This window comes from Artibeus jamaicensis, unplaced genomic scaffold (assembly GCF_021234435.1).
Source record: "Artibeus jamaicensis isolate MK-2021 breed Jamaican fruit bat unplaced genomic scaffold, CSHL_Jam_final scaffold_474, whole genome shotgun sequence".
NCBI classification, from domain to species: Eukaryota; Metazoa; Chordata; class Mammalia; order Chiroptera; family Phyllostomidae; genus Artibeus; species Artibeus jamaicensis.
Genome location: NW_026522046.1, coordinates 38349531 through 38362989, shown reverse-complemented (window position 1 = coordinate 38362989; position 13459 = coordinate 38349531). Strand labels below are relative to the sequence as shown.

The following is a 13459-nucleotide window of genomic DNA, read 5'->3' as shown; positions in this document are numbered from 1 at the left end:
CAGAGTTGATTCAGCAGAAGCCTCAGGCTTCCTTGGGTAGCTCCAAGTGTTTGCGAAAAGCCAACGTCCATCTCTGGCAAGGGACTATACAAAAGGTTCTATTTCCAGTACTTTACTAATCAGGGACATAAAATAAACACTTTCATTTATGCCACCCCACATCACTGTAGGAATAGTAAGCTATGTGTTTGACTGGAGTTTGGATTCCAAATGTCAAGAATTCTAATTGTACAATGGAATGTGCCAGTTGGCAGGGCTGCAGAATTGTAGCTTCTGGAGCAACAGCTGCATCTCGATGTGTGTCCCCAACTGAAAGAGAGGCTAGAGAACAGAAATTCTTAACTGCTTCCAAGATAGACTAATGGATGGAATCAACATAGTTAGACATGCACATCTGTTCCTGCTGACATCAATGAATATGTTATTTGGCAGGGCATCTGTGTCTGTGTTGTTGAAGAAGAAAGAGTCAGAGCGCCCCTAGAAAATTGCCAGAAGCAAACTGTGTGTGGTAACGTTTTAGAAAAACATTGCAATACAAGGTCATCAAGGTTGGGGGGGGAAGACATTCAAGATGGCCTGTTACTAAGCTGGTCACAAGGAACATAGCTGGCTGCTGGGTGTTGTAGGATGTGTACAGAGAGGTCTTTTACATCCATGGTTAAATTTACTCCTAGGTGTTTCATTTTTTATTCATTTGTAAATAGGATTATTTTATAGGTTCCTCCTTCTGATAGTTCATTATTGGTGCATAAAAATGCAACTCATTGCTGAATATTTATTTTGTATCCTGCTACTTGACTGGATTTATTTGTGATTTCTAATAATTTTTTGGTGGACTCTCTAGGGTTCTCTTTATTCAATATCCTGTCATCTGTGAATAGTGACAGTTTACTTCCTTTCCAACTCAGATGAATTTTATTATCATTTCTTGTCTGATTGCTTTGGCTAGGACATTTAGTACTATGTTGAGGAAGAGTGGGGAAAGCAGACATCCCTGTCTTGTTCTTGATCTTAAGGGAAACATTTTTATCTTGCCCAATGAGTGTGATGTTGGCTGGGGTGTGTATAGACTTTATTATGGTGAATTATGTTCCCTCTATCTCCACTTGGCTGAGTTTTTATCATAAATTGGTGCAGCATTTTATCAATTTTCTTCTTCATCTATTGATATAATCATGCCATTTTTATCCTTCATTTTGTTTAGTATACTACTTTTATTAATTTGCAGATATGGTACCAACCTTACATCTCCAGAATAAATCCAACTTTATCATTGTATATGATGTTTTTTATGAATTGCTGGATCTGGTTCACTAATGTTTTGTTGAAAATATTAACATCTATGTTCATCAGGGATATTGGCTTATAAATATTTTGCAGTGTTTTTATCTGGTTTTGGAATTAAGGTTTTGGAATAACTGTAAAATGAACTTAGAGTCGTTCCTTCTCCTGATTTTTGGGGGATAGTTTGAGGAAGATAGGCATTCTTTTTGAATGTTTGGTAAAATTTGCCAGTAAAGTCATGTGGTCCAGGACTTTGATTTGTTAGTAGTTTTTTTTATTACTATATCAATTTCATTGGTTGTAATCTGTTTATTCATATTTTATGAGATTTTTCTCTGGAAGAAAGCAAAGTGGGGGAATCTCTGAGACTGGATAAAAAAGCAAAACCGAGAGGCACATACTTCTTTTACATTAGTGAGTAAAGAATAGTTAACAACAATTCCACTGCTAGGATTATATCCTAAGAACCCTGAAACACCCATCCAAAAGAACCAATGCACCCCAATGTTTATAGCAGCACGATTTACAATAGCCAAGAGTTGGAAGCAACCTAGGTGCCCATCAGTAAATGGATGGATCTAAAAACTATGGTACATTTGCACAATGGAATTCTATGCAGCAGAGAGAAAGAAGGAGCTCCTACCCTTTGCAACAGCATGGATGGAACTGGAAAGCATTATGCTGAGTGAAATAAGACAGGCGGTGAAAGACAAATACCATATGATCTCACCTTTAACAGGAAGCTGAACAACAAAACAAACAAGCAAGCAAAATATAACCAAAGACACTGAACAGGCAGACAGGGACCAGAGGAGAGAGGGGAGGGAATTTCAGGGGAAAAGGGGAAGGATTCACAGGAACAAGTATAAAGGACACATGGACAAAAACTAAGAGGAGTGGAAATGGGAGGGAGGTGGGGAGCACTGGTGGGGTGGGCTTGGATAGGAGTAAAAAACAGAAAACTGTATTTGAACAATAATTAAATAAAAATATTTTTAAAAAAAGAATAGTTAACACTTACAGCACAGAACCCATGAGAATGCGGAGTTCTGGGGTCTCGTGCTCTGGTGCCTACGGCTGTGCCTTAAGGAATCTGGGAAAAGAGATTACTCTCACATTTCAAAGGTATGCTATCTTAGATCCAAAAAATGAAAGATAATTTCAAAAATAGAGATTGATCTTTGACAAGGAAGCCTACAAGCCTAGGATGGAACTACCCAGCATGGCCAGAATTTAGAATTAGAATTTCTTAGTTAGAATGTTTATGTTTAGTCCCATCTGTGTGGTTGGTGTAGGTCTCTGAGTTTGTAAGGCCCACCATGCAGCCTCCCCTGAGCTTGTCAGGTTTAGTATAGGCCCCCTTTTCATCCACAGTTTAAAATGTACTTAAATAGAAGTTTCTAAGACAGTATAAACAAACTTGTTGATTCAGAAATCTCTGTCTCCTTTATGTTTGGCTTCCTGTCTCTGGGATTCAAATGTGGCTGATAACAGAAAGACACAAGAGCAACTTTGCACTATTAAGGCACACCTGCATGAGTTTTCTCCTAATATTTCAGATTACCAAGGCAACCTACATAAGAAAACAAACAAACAAAATTATTCAGAGAATACAATTTATTCATTTGTTTAGCAAATATTTATTAAGCGACTACCATGCATGAAATATATTAGGATGCTGAGAACAGTATTATGAACACAAGGCTTAATCTCAGATCGCTGACAGTCCAGTGGTAGAGGGTGGCCAGGGGCTGGGAGGACGCAGCCACCCAACAAATCGGTGTTTCAGTGCAATGACGATGACTATTAGAAGAAACACAAGGAGTTAGTTTGAGAAGAGGGGGGTGATAAAGAAGAGACTCCTTTGAGGAAATGGCATTTTACTTGAGAATTAAGGACCGTGTAGGGAACACAGAGATTAATGGTGGGGAGGGGAGAATCCAGGGAGAAGAAATAGAAGATGTTTGGATTTGAATGTGAGCGTGAACTTGATGATTAAAAGAAAGATTTATAAAAAATGAAATAAACTAAAACCAACGTGACTGGAAGAGAGTAAAAACACAGGAGGCTGGTGAAAGATGTGGCTGGAGCAACCCTAGAGGCCTCATTAAAAAGTTACGGAGACACAGATAAGAAATTAATACACACCAGATGAGAGGGGGTTGGGGGCCTGGGTGGAAAAGATGGAAGGGATTAAGAAGTACAAATTACCCGTTATAAAAATAGTCATAAGGATGTAAAGTGCACCATAGGGAATACAGTCAATAATATCGTAATAATGACCGTATGTCCAGTGTCAGCTGGGTGCTAGACTCGCTGGGCTGAGCACTTCATAGGTACATAAAAGCATAATCACTGTGTCATACACCTGAAACTAGTGTATGATTGTATGTCGCCTGTAATTGTCAAATAAAATTTTATTTTATTCTAGGAATATTCATAATAAACCACAGGGTTTTTATATAAAAATGACACAAACAATTTAAAAGGTTTTCTTTCCTGTCATTCTGCTCAGCTCTCCCCCTCTCAGAGGCCTCTCTGACTCCTGTGTCAAACACAGTGACCGGTCCCCACCCCCATCCCTGACCTTCTAAATGCCCTCACTCTACGGCACTTTTCTTTTGCCTCCTACCCGTGAATTACGCACTTATCATTTCTACTGTCTGTTGTCTGTTCCTGTTCACTAGTGAAAGCACAGAAAGGGCAGAAAACGGTCAGTGTTTGTGGCCAAATCCGGAGCAACCTCTCTCTTAGAGAGGCACCTAGTACAAAGGAGAACATGTGCTGAATATTTATTTGTTTAGGACATAAATTTCACTCTTGGCTAAATCGCTTATTACACTTTCAACCTCTCTCACAAATTCACACTCGACAGTTTAAACTTAAGTGAAGAGTACATAAAATAAGTTCTTTTTCCCTTCATTTTTTCCCAGTGAAAAGTCTTAGCATTATTTATTTAAGCTTTGTGGCAGACATGGTCACATTTTCAGCATAGAGGTCATGAACCAAATATTCTCATCCAAAAAGATATTTTTTTAACATCAGACCCAGAGGTACAATATTGGCAATCAGCATGTGCAGTATTTTTCTGGGCCTGTTCTCACACATATTCATTTCGCAATCCACGGCATGAACTTCACATTGAGGGGAGGTATTTTTTTACGTTCACATAGTGACCCCCTAATATTATATGTAGCTAAGCTCAGTCTGCCTATAGATGCTGTAGCACAAGGCTAAATAGATTTAACTTCTGAGATATCAGAAGTGTCACTGCCCAGAAAGGGCAGGCTGGCATTTCCGAAAGGACACTGACCCCGTCTCTAGAGGGTCTGAAGTGTTGGCCAGTAGAGGGCAGCTGTAACTCTTTAAAATTGGTTCCGTGTGTTGACCATGGGAAGATAGGTTTCACTCACTTACAAAGTTATTATTGCCTCCAGCCTATTTTTATTTCCTTTCTAATCATCCAGTATGCACTGATTTTTGAACAAGTGATATATAATAATCAAAGTCAACAGATATGCAAAAAATAAAATCACTGTTATCACCACTAGCCAGAGATAGCATAATTACTTGTGCTACAGCATCTATAGGCAGACTGAGCTTAGCTACATATACTGTTAATATTTAGTATATATTCTTTTCTGTATATATAGATACATAAATTCTATTCATTTTTCAAATATGAGATCATGAAGTGAATACTATTTAATAATAGTGTTTGACAAGTAGAGTAAAATATAGAAGATGAGTTTGGAATTGTATCTTGTTCTGCTAGTAACTGTTTTAAAAAACAGAAGGAAAGCAAACCCACATTGATGGGTCATGTCAAAGGGGCAGGGGAACCAATTGAAAGAGCAACCTGTATGCATAGCTGGAACAATTTGGGCAATATGACAAATAAAATAGTATTGAGCCATAATCCAAGGTATAAAATAAATATCAAAGTCCATATAGATACCAATGAAATGATTAAATAAGTTAATAAATGTGGGAAAAGATAAATCCAATTTGTAGAAGATTCCCACATAAGTGAATCATCTCCTTTCCTTAAGTATGGGCTGCATTCAGAGACTTCTTTCCAAAGAATAAAGTATGGGAAAAGGGGGCAACTTGATAAAGTAACTTCATAGTTCAGAAAGCTGGCAAACACTACCTTAGCTAGACAATCAGGGTCAACATCAGCAAACCCAGCAAACCCAGTATAAACTCAACATGTTTGATAAAGTAGCTCTATCTCTGTGTTTTCCCTCCCCCTAATTTATAACAGAGGAAACAAAAGACTGAAAAAGACTGAGGGCAAATTTCATGTCAGTTGTATTTCTTAATTTAGTATGTGGAGGGGGTCATGAACTAAGGAGCTAGAAAAGGCAAGGAAATGGCTTCTCCCCTAGGGCCTCCAGAAAGGAATTGTCACGAACATATGTTTGTGATGTAGTCTTTCCTGTAAGTCAGCGGGCATCTGCTCGGCTGGCTGCCTGCTGAGCATTCTGGCACCAAGGAATGGACAAGAGTCACACAAGGTAACTATGCTATTTACCCAGCTTTTGCTGAATGCAGGTTCACTCAAAGTAGAACATCAACATACTTTAATATCCTACTCACACTCTAACAAAAAAAGGGAATTATAACACACACACACACACACACACACACACACATACACACACACACAGCAATTAGTGGGGAATAAGAAACTCAAGTCCCAGAGTCTCAGTCTGCAGGTCCAGGAGACAGCACAGAGGGCAAAGGAGTCATCAGCATCTTTCAAGGAAGGTGCTCCAGAGCAGACAAAGTCCTCAGTCCAGCAGGGCAGAGCCTCTGGTGGTCAATGCCAAGTGAGATCAGTGTTGCAAGGAGTAGCACTTTGGTGTGGAGCTTAGGTGTCTCAGCAGTGGTCTGGACACTTCTCACCTCAGTTATACTTAGAAGGTAGCATACTCCACCCTTCTGGGTCTCTTGATAATTGTCCTGGATCTCCTGATGAGAAGTGGGGAATTTCCCCAGGAGCCTACCTATGGGTGGGTGGTTCCACTCTGCAGACATGGCTGCTCTGGCCATGTGTGCAGATATCTTAGGTGTGTCTCTTTGCCAGATGTGTCTTCTCTGACTTAGGTAGTTTCCCTCCTGAACCAAAGTGTCATGGCTGACTGGCAGCCATCTCAGTTGACATGAGTGGCTCCATTTTGTTTTATATATTTTATGATATCTAGATTGTACCAACACCGTTTTACTGGTCCAACTCTCCATAGGAATATAGCCCCAATGATACCTTGACTTTAGCCTATATCAGACTTCTGACATCACAAATGTAAGATACATTTGTGTTGTTTTAAGCCATTAAGTGTGTAGTGTTGTGTTAAAGCACTCCTAGGAAACTAAATCCCAGTAACGAAATCCTCTGGTTCACAATCCAATATGGATCTTGTTTGTGTTAAGTTTTGCATTGAAACAAATAAAATTATTGAAAAAATTAGCATAGTTATTAAAGTCACACAGATACTCTTTAATTGAACTAGTCTAGATATATCGTATTTAGTGCATAAGAATATAAAGAAATAAATATTAACTAAATGATGCAGATACCAACTTAACAGCATCTTTCTATGCTTTTGCTCCCAGCCTTTGAAAAAACTGCTCTACTTATTTTGTCATTCTTTGTTAGCCATAGTTTCCCTTTCTTTTCCTGAATAATTCCTCTTTTCCTTTAAGATTCATGTCAGGTATAGACTGCTTCTAGCAGCCCCTGGCTACATCTAGCTGGGATAGATATTTCTTCCACTTGTTTCTTTATCTTCTGTATCTTCTAGCACTCAGTATACTATTCTGTCATACGTTTGGGTGTTTTCTCTACAGCAAAGAAAACTCCTAAAGGAAACGTCTATACCTTACTTGCCTTTGTCACTCCACAATAATCCCTAGTGCTTTCCCTGTGCTGGATTCATTAATCTGTTGTTCCAAAATAAGTGGGAATAAGTGATCATTCTTTTCTTGAGTTTTCTTAGACCCACGGACCATGAATAGTCCCCTTGCTCCTGATAGGTTCCTAGTGTATACACCTGCTCACTTGTTTTCTGGCTTAAACAAAACAAAACTAACCAACCCTAATGCTTTTTCTCTACTTCAAATTTCTCTCTATTCTAGCAATTTTCTCCAACTATAGAGCTTCTAAGACACATCCATACTCATCATCTCCTCTTCCTCCCCACCCATTTTGTGTTCATTTCTCTCCTTTGGTAAAATGGCCTTTCTTCTCACCTGTATTCATTCACTATGGCTACCAAAACGAAGGACCCCAGACTGGGTGGCTCAAATGACAGAAATGTATTTTCTCACAGTTCTGAAGGCTAGACGTGAGATCAAGGTATCAACAGGCTTGGTTTCTTCTGAGGCTTCTCTCTGTGGTTTGTAGATGAGCTTCCTCTTGTGTTTTCACATGTTTGTTCTTCTGTATGAACAGATGTGTGATGCTTCTCCGTAGGTCCAAATTTCCTCTTTGTATAAGGACACAAGTCAGATTGGATTAGAATTCACCTCAACTGCCTCATTTAATCTTAATTACATCTTTAGTGCCCTATCTCTAAAGCATCTTTGAGCCACAATGTAAGGTACTGGGGAATTAGGACCTCGGCCTATGAATTTTGGGCAGGCAAAATTTAGTCCATGACACCAACCACTGGTCAATACTAAGGCTTTGAGTAACTTCATATTCTCAATACAATGAATGGTGTCTAATTGTTTCTGGTTGAAATTTTTTGGTATTTTGCAAAGGTTAGCACTCCTTTCTTCTTGAAATCCTTTATCTTCCTTGATACTCATGCTGCTACCACTTGTTTTCCTTCAAAACCTCCAGCCTTTATTCTCAACTTCTTGCATATCCTTCTTTCTTTGTCCTTTATATGTACTGTAATCTATAGTCCTCTGTCCTTTCTATATCATTTCCCTAAGTAAACTCATTCAAACGTTCTGTTAGATAGTCTATGTGTGTAGTAATGAACACCAGCTTTCTATTTCTATCTCACACCTCTGTGCTCAGCACTTGACCTATATATTCAAATGCCTACCAAATGTCTTTGTTAAACTCAGAATATTCCAAACAAAATGTGCTATATTTTTGGCACTTGCTCTTTTGTTATGTCCACATTTGCATGCATGAGAGTTCTATTTACCCATAAGCCCCCTCTTGATATGTATTTTCCTGAATTCATGGTTTCAGTCCTCAACCTTTATCTCTATCTCTATATCCTGTTTCTCTAGGTCTCTTCACTTCACTGCAGTCTCAGAAATACTTCTTAATTCAGGACACTCCCTGCTTCTTTCCTGAAATACTACAACACCCTTTTATTTGGCTCCTGGGCCTCATCTGTTTCCATACCCTATGACTAGTCCACCCTCTACATTATCTTCAGAATGATGTTTCTAAAATTATAATCATGTTATTTAGGGCCTGAAATCTCTACATACTTCTCCAGAGTTTTTAAGTTAAAGTTTGGAAATTTATGATAAGTTCTGTTGTGATCTAGTTTTTTTACTACCCTTTCAACAGAATCTCCAACCAGCCACCACTGTACTTCTCTTTAGCTAAACAAACCACGTTACATCTTCAAAATCCCTCATGTGTTTCACATATTTGTGCTTTTATAGCTGCTGTTCTTTGCAAGTAAAATTCCTGCCTTCTTGTATCATCTGGCTTCCTTTTTGTCTTTCGAATTATGAATTTTTTCCTTTCAGGCAGCCGTCCTTGACTGCCGGTCTGACTAGATGGCCCTTTTCAGGCTCATATAATGATCTGTAGATATTCCCCCACTGTCCTTATTACATCTAATTTTGGCATTGATTTATAAAAATATCTCCTAGAAAAAAGATAGGAGCCATATTTTATTTATTAATGTTTCACTTAGAAGAATAGTTGGAAATTATTAAATTCCTCATGAGTAGGTGGATAAATGGATACCTAATGATAATTATTCATCAGAGTTAGGGTTTTGAAACCAGCCTCCAATTATGGTGATAGCCTATTTTGGCTAATAATAAGACTTTTTCGAGCTATCTTCTCTTTATTTAAACAGGGGATAATACTTTCAAATTTGTTCTACCTACACTCTTATTTTTGTAGGGTCTTTGGACATAGATATAATGGTAAGAAAAATCTCAGAAAATTATTATTCCTGTACTTTGCTCTACCCACTCTTGAATACCAGTTACTAAATGTCAGTTAAACCAGTTATTATTCACTTTTCCCTGGAACTCTGCTAATAATAGCTTAGGCTGAAAGTGAAGTGAGAACAAACAAAGTTCTTTTTGTATACATTTGAAACAAAATAAATGCCACATATTTTTAAATTTAAAGCACGCCCTGTATTTTTTTTATTTTTAAAAAAGTGAGATCAAGTCCAAATTATTAGAATTTGAATTATTTTTTAAAAACTTGGCAAAGAAAATATATTCATGATAAGCAGAAACAAATCATTTATTCGTGCAAAAACACAGATGACTCTTAAATATATTATGCCAAACTATGAAGTGAAATAAAAAGACATGAGATATATACAGCTGTATACTTCATGCATCCCTTTACATAAGATTCTGAAGAAGACAAAATTAAAAGGCTGAAAAACAGATCAATGGTGGCAGGGTTTAGAAAAATGTGGGCAGGGATAAATTGTAAAAAAAAGTATCCCAAGAGCATTTTGAGGGTGATGGATCTCCTTAAGAAAGTGGAAGGATTTACAGGAACCAGTATAAAGGACACATGGACAACAACTAAAAGGGGTGGAAATGGGAGGGAGGTGGGGAGCACTGGGGGGGGTGGGCTGGGATGGGAGTAAAAGACAGAAAACTGTACTTGAACAACAATTAAACTAAAAAAATTTTTTTAAATAAAATGGAGATGCATGCTCTATGTGTTTGTGAAAACAAATAAGACCATGCACCATAATTAGCCTTATTGTATGGAAATGTTAAAAACAAATAAATCCGAGTATAAAGATGAAATAGAATGCAAACTGTGGCAAATGAATCTAACTGTATTCCAAGTAATCACATAACTCCACTGAAGGAAATGGAGAAGAAAAGAGCTGTTCATGGCAACTTTGGGAAACAGTATTTTACAAGAATATTGTATGGCTAAAGAGAAAATGAACTATATACAAACACTGTATTCTATCTAATTAGTAACTGACTAGCAATTCTTAGTCAGTTATATACTATTCATATATTATATAACTGTCAGTAAATATACTATTGATAATGAGAGCCAGTTTTCTCAAGAAGCTATAAGAGAAAAGATAGACTGAACCCCGTGGTGAGAGAATGAATTGTGTGTATGTATGTGTGCACGCGCAGATCATAGACAGACAGACCGATAGGCAGATAGAGAGACGGATATGTGTGAGAGCATGTATTAATATACATACGTATATTTCCTATATGTATCCTCTGAAAGCTACTAAAAGCAGTGACATCTCACTAGCAATGGCTATCTTAGCTCCCAGTTCCTGGTTGCCAAATACCATTTTCTAATGAAAACAATTATGACTTCCTAGAGATCTTGGTGATTACAAGACCAGGGCAGGGAAATGTGTCACGAGGTTAGAGCATCTTGTGGTGCTAGAAGTTAAGAAAGTGCTCAATGCAAATGAACCAGCAAACAAAGAAATAGGGATGGGAGCACGTCAGACAGCTGCTTGAGCCAAACTGAATGAGCAACCTGATCAAGTTTTGCTGTTCGAGCTGAACAACATTAGCATCTACAATAACAATGAAAATAGTCTGAAGAATAAGGTGACAGTACCATATTCCAAGTTGATCACAATAAATTGAATAAATAATTGTATTTATTTGGAGGCCCTTCCGTCAGTGTTGTCAGCAGCCCAGGGACTGTGGCTGCCAGGGCCACCCTCAGCCCAATGACAGGCCGCAGCAGCGAAGGGTGAACAGGGGTCATTTTAAGCAAGTCTTTCCCTTCTTAAGGGTTAAAACTTCGGGAGAGAATCCCATCTGCTGTACAGGTGGCACTCTGCTGAGCACCTGTCGGCCCTACAAAGCAAAGCCCACCAGGACACCGGAAGAGACACACCTAAGTGAAGCACAAAAGCCCAAGAAAACAAGGAGAAAAGTGGAAGTGAGACGCACCCCTGTGGGGACAGACACTGAATAGCGGGTTTTGAACGTTTGCCTGACTGCATACCCCGTGGCCCTGTCAGACGGTTGTGCCCAATATGTTCACGGCTTCTGTAACCATCTCTCCACGAAAGTGGAGGAAAGCTGCCTGCATGGTGTTGCGGCTGCAGGACCACGACAGCAGATGTGCCTGGACTCAGTTCTTAGGTCCTGTGAGGAATGGTTCAGACCAGTGGTTTGAGTGTTCCACTGGCAGAAATTCTCTTGGAAATAATCCAAAGCAACCTTCTTGAAGGCGTCCAATGGTCAGTGAAGGAGCACATCAAAGAAGACTTCCAGGGAATGTTCGAGTCAGCCAGCACAGGAGGAACTGTTAGCCACATTGAACTGGCTCATGGCTGACCCTTTCATGCCAGCACCGGTGGTATTTTGTGCCAATGGCAGAGTTTGGGGGCGGTCAGAGTTAAGCAGGAGACCCTGGCCCTCAGATAGAAGTGTCCCACCTCACAGCCAGGACACCTGCTCTCCTCTGTGGGCAGTCTGCCAACTGTCACCATTTTTCTTTGACCCAACCTTAGGTGTCCTCCACCTAATGAAGATCTGCTGATGAAAAAGAGTAACAATATTTTGTATTTGATAAATAATGTTGTTTCTTACAAGTAATTCTAACCAATAAATTTAGAAGAACTAGAGGAAATAGAAAACTGCAATTAGAACTCACAGTTGCAGACAACATCCACCCATGGATACTGAAATTGGTGGGCAAAAATTTAAGTGAAAATGAGATAGTTGCATAAACTTGAAGTATTTCTTCCAAAATATGTAGTCGGCACAAAGAAAAACATAATGATCTTAATTTTATAACCATAGCAGATACAATTTTAACCAAGGAATTGTTGTTAACAGCCCAGTAACACAGAACGACATCCTGCACTCGCTGATACAATGCAGACAGAAGCCATGTCATCTCTATAGCATCCTTCCCAGTAATGTGTGACCCGATGATGGAAATGAGGCAGATATTAGCAGATGCAAATTGACAGACATTCAATAAATTAACTGGCCAATAATAATAGAAAGTGCCAAGGTCATGAAAGATGAGGAAAGACTAAGAGACTGTCACAGATCGGAAGATCATAAGGAGACACGATGAACGCATACAACTTAGGATACGATATTTGAGACAGGACCAGAAGTGGGGCATTACTGGGGAAACTAGTGTAATCCAAATAAACCTATAATTTAGTTACTAGAACTGTATCAAAGTCATGATCTTTGTCTTGACAATTGTATATTTATGTAAGATGTTAACATATGGGGAAGCTGGGGGGAGGAGGGTTACCAGACTTCTATGTACTGATATTGTAACTCTTCTGCAAATCTAAAATTATCTCAAAAATAGAGACAGGCTCACAGATGGAGAACAGGATGACAGCTAGTGGGGGGTGGGCTGGGAGGTGGGGGGTGGAGGGATGGGGACTCCTGGACGTAGACAACAGTGTGGTGATCGCTGGGAGGAGGGAGGTATAAGGGGACTAAATGGTCATGGGGAAAATGCAGTAAAGATGAAATCAAACAAATAAATAATATTATCTCAAAATAAAAAGTCAAAATATTTAAATTGAAAGTGTTGGTATTTTAAATCTTATTTTTAAATAGAGTAAGTGCTACAAAAATCTCTATAAGAATGTTGGGAGGCTTAGTATAATACTTTGGTATGAACTGGGCTTCTAAGGAATCCTTTAAAAATATTTCAAAAATTTTTTCCAATCTCTGAGTTAAGGAGAATGAAAATAACAGCAAAGTGATGAAAGAGTGATGACAATTTAAAAAATAGACATCGTTAGCAACATAGTCAACTAACCACTCAATTGATGTTCAATACCTCATTTTGTATTCATAAAACACAGCAACATTTAAGACACATCACAATAGACCTATGGGGTGAGAGTGGAGGGGGACAGGTTACTGAAAAGAACAGTTCATTTAAAGGGTTCATTTATTAATGAAAAAATAAAATAAAAGCTTCTCTTTGAATTATTTCTGGTTTCCTCCC

General features: G+C 38.6%; 1 pseudogene; it reads left to right on the top strand.

Annotated features, from left to right (window-relative positions):
* The window catches only part of LOC128626262 (39S ribosomal protein L48, mitochondrial-like), a 34079-nt pseudogene extending 22069 nt beyond the window's left edge, over window positions 1–12010 (top strand).
* Window positions 12011–13459: the final 1449 nt, after the last annotated feature.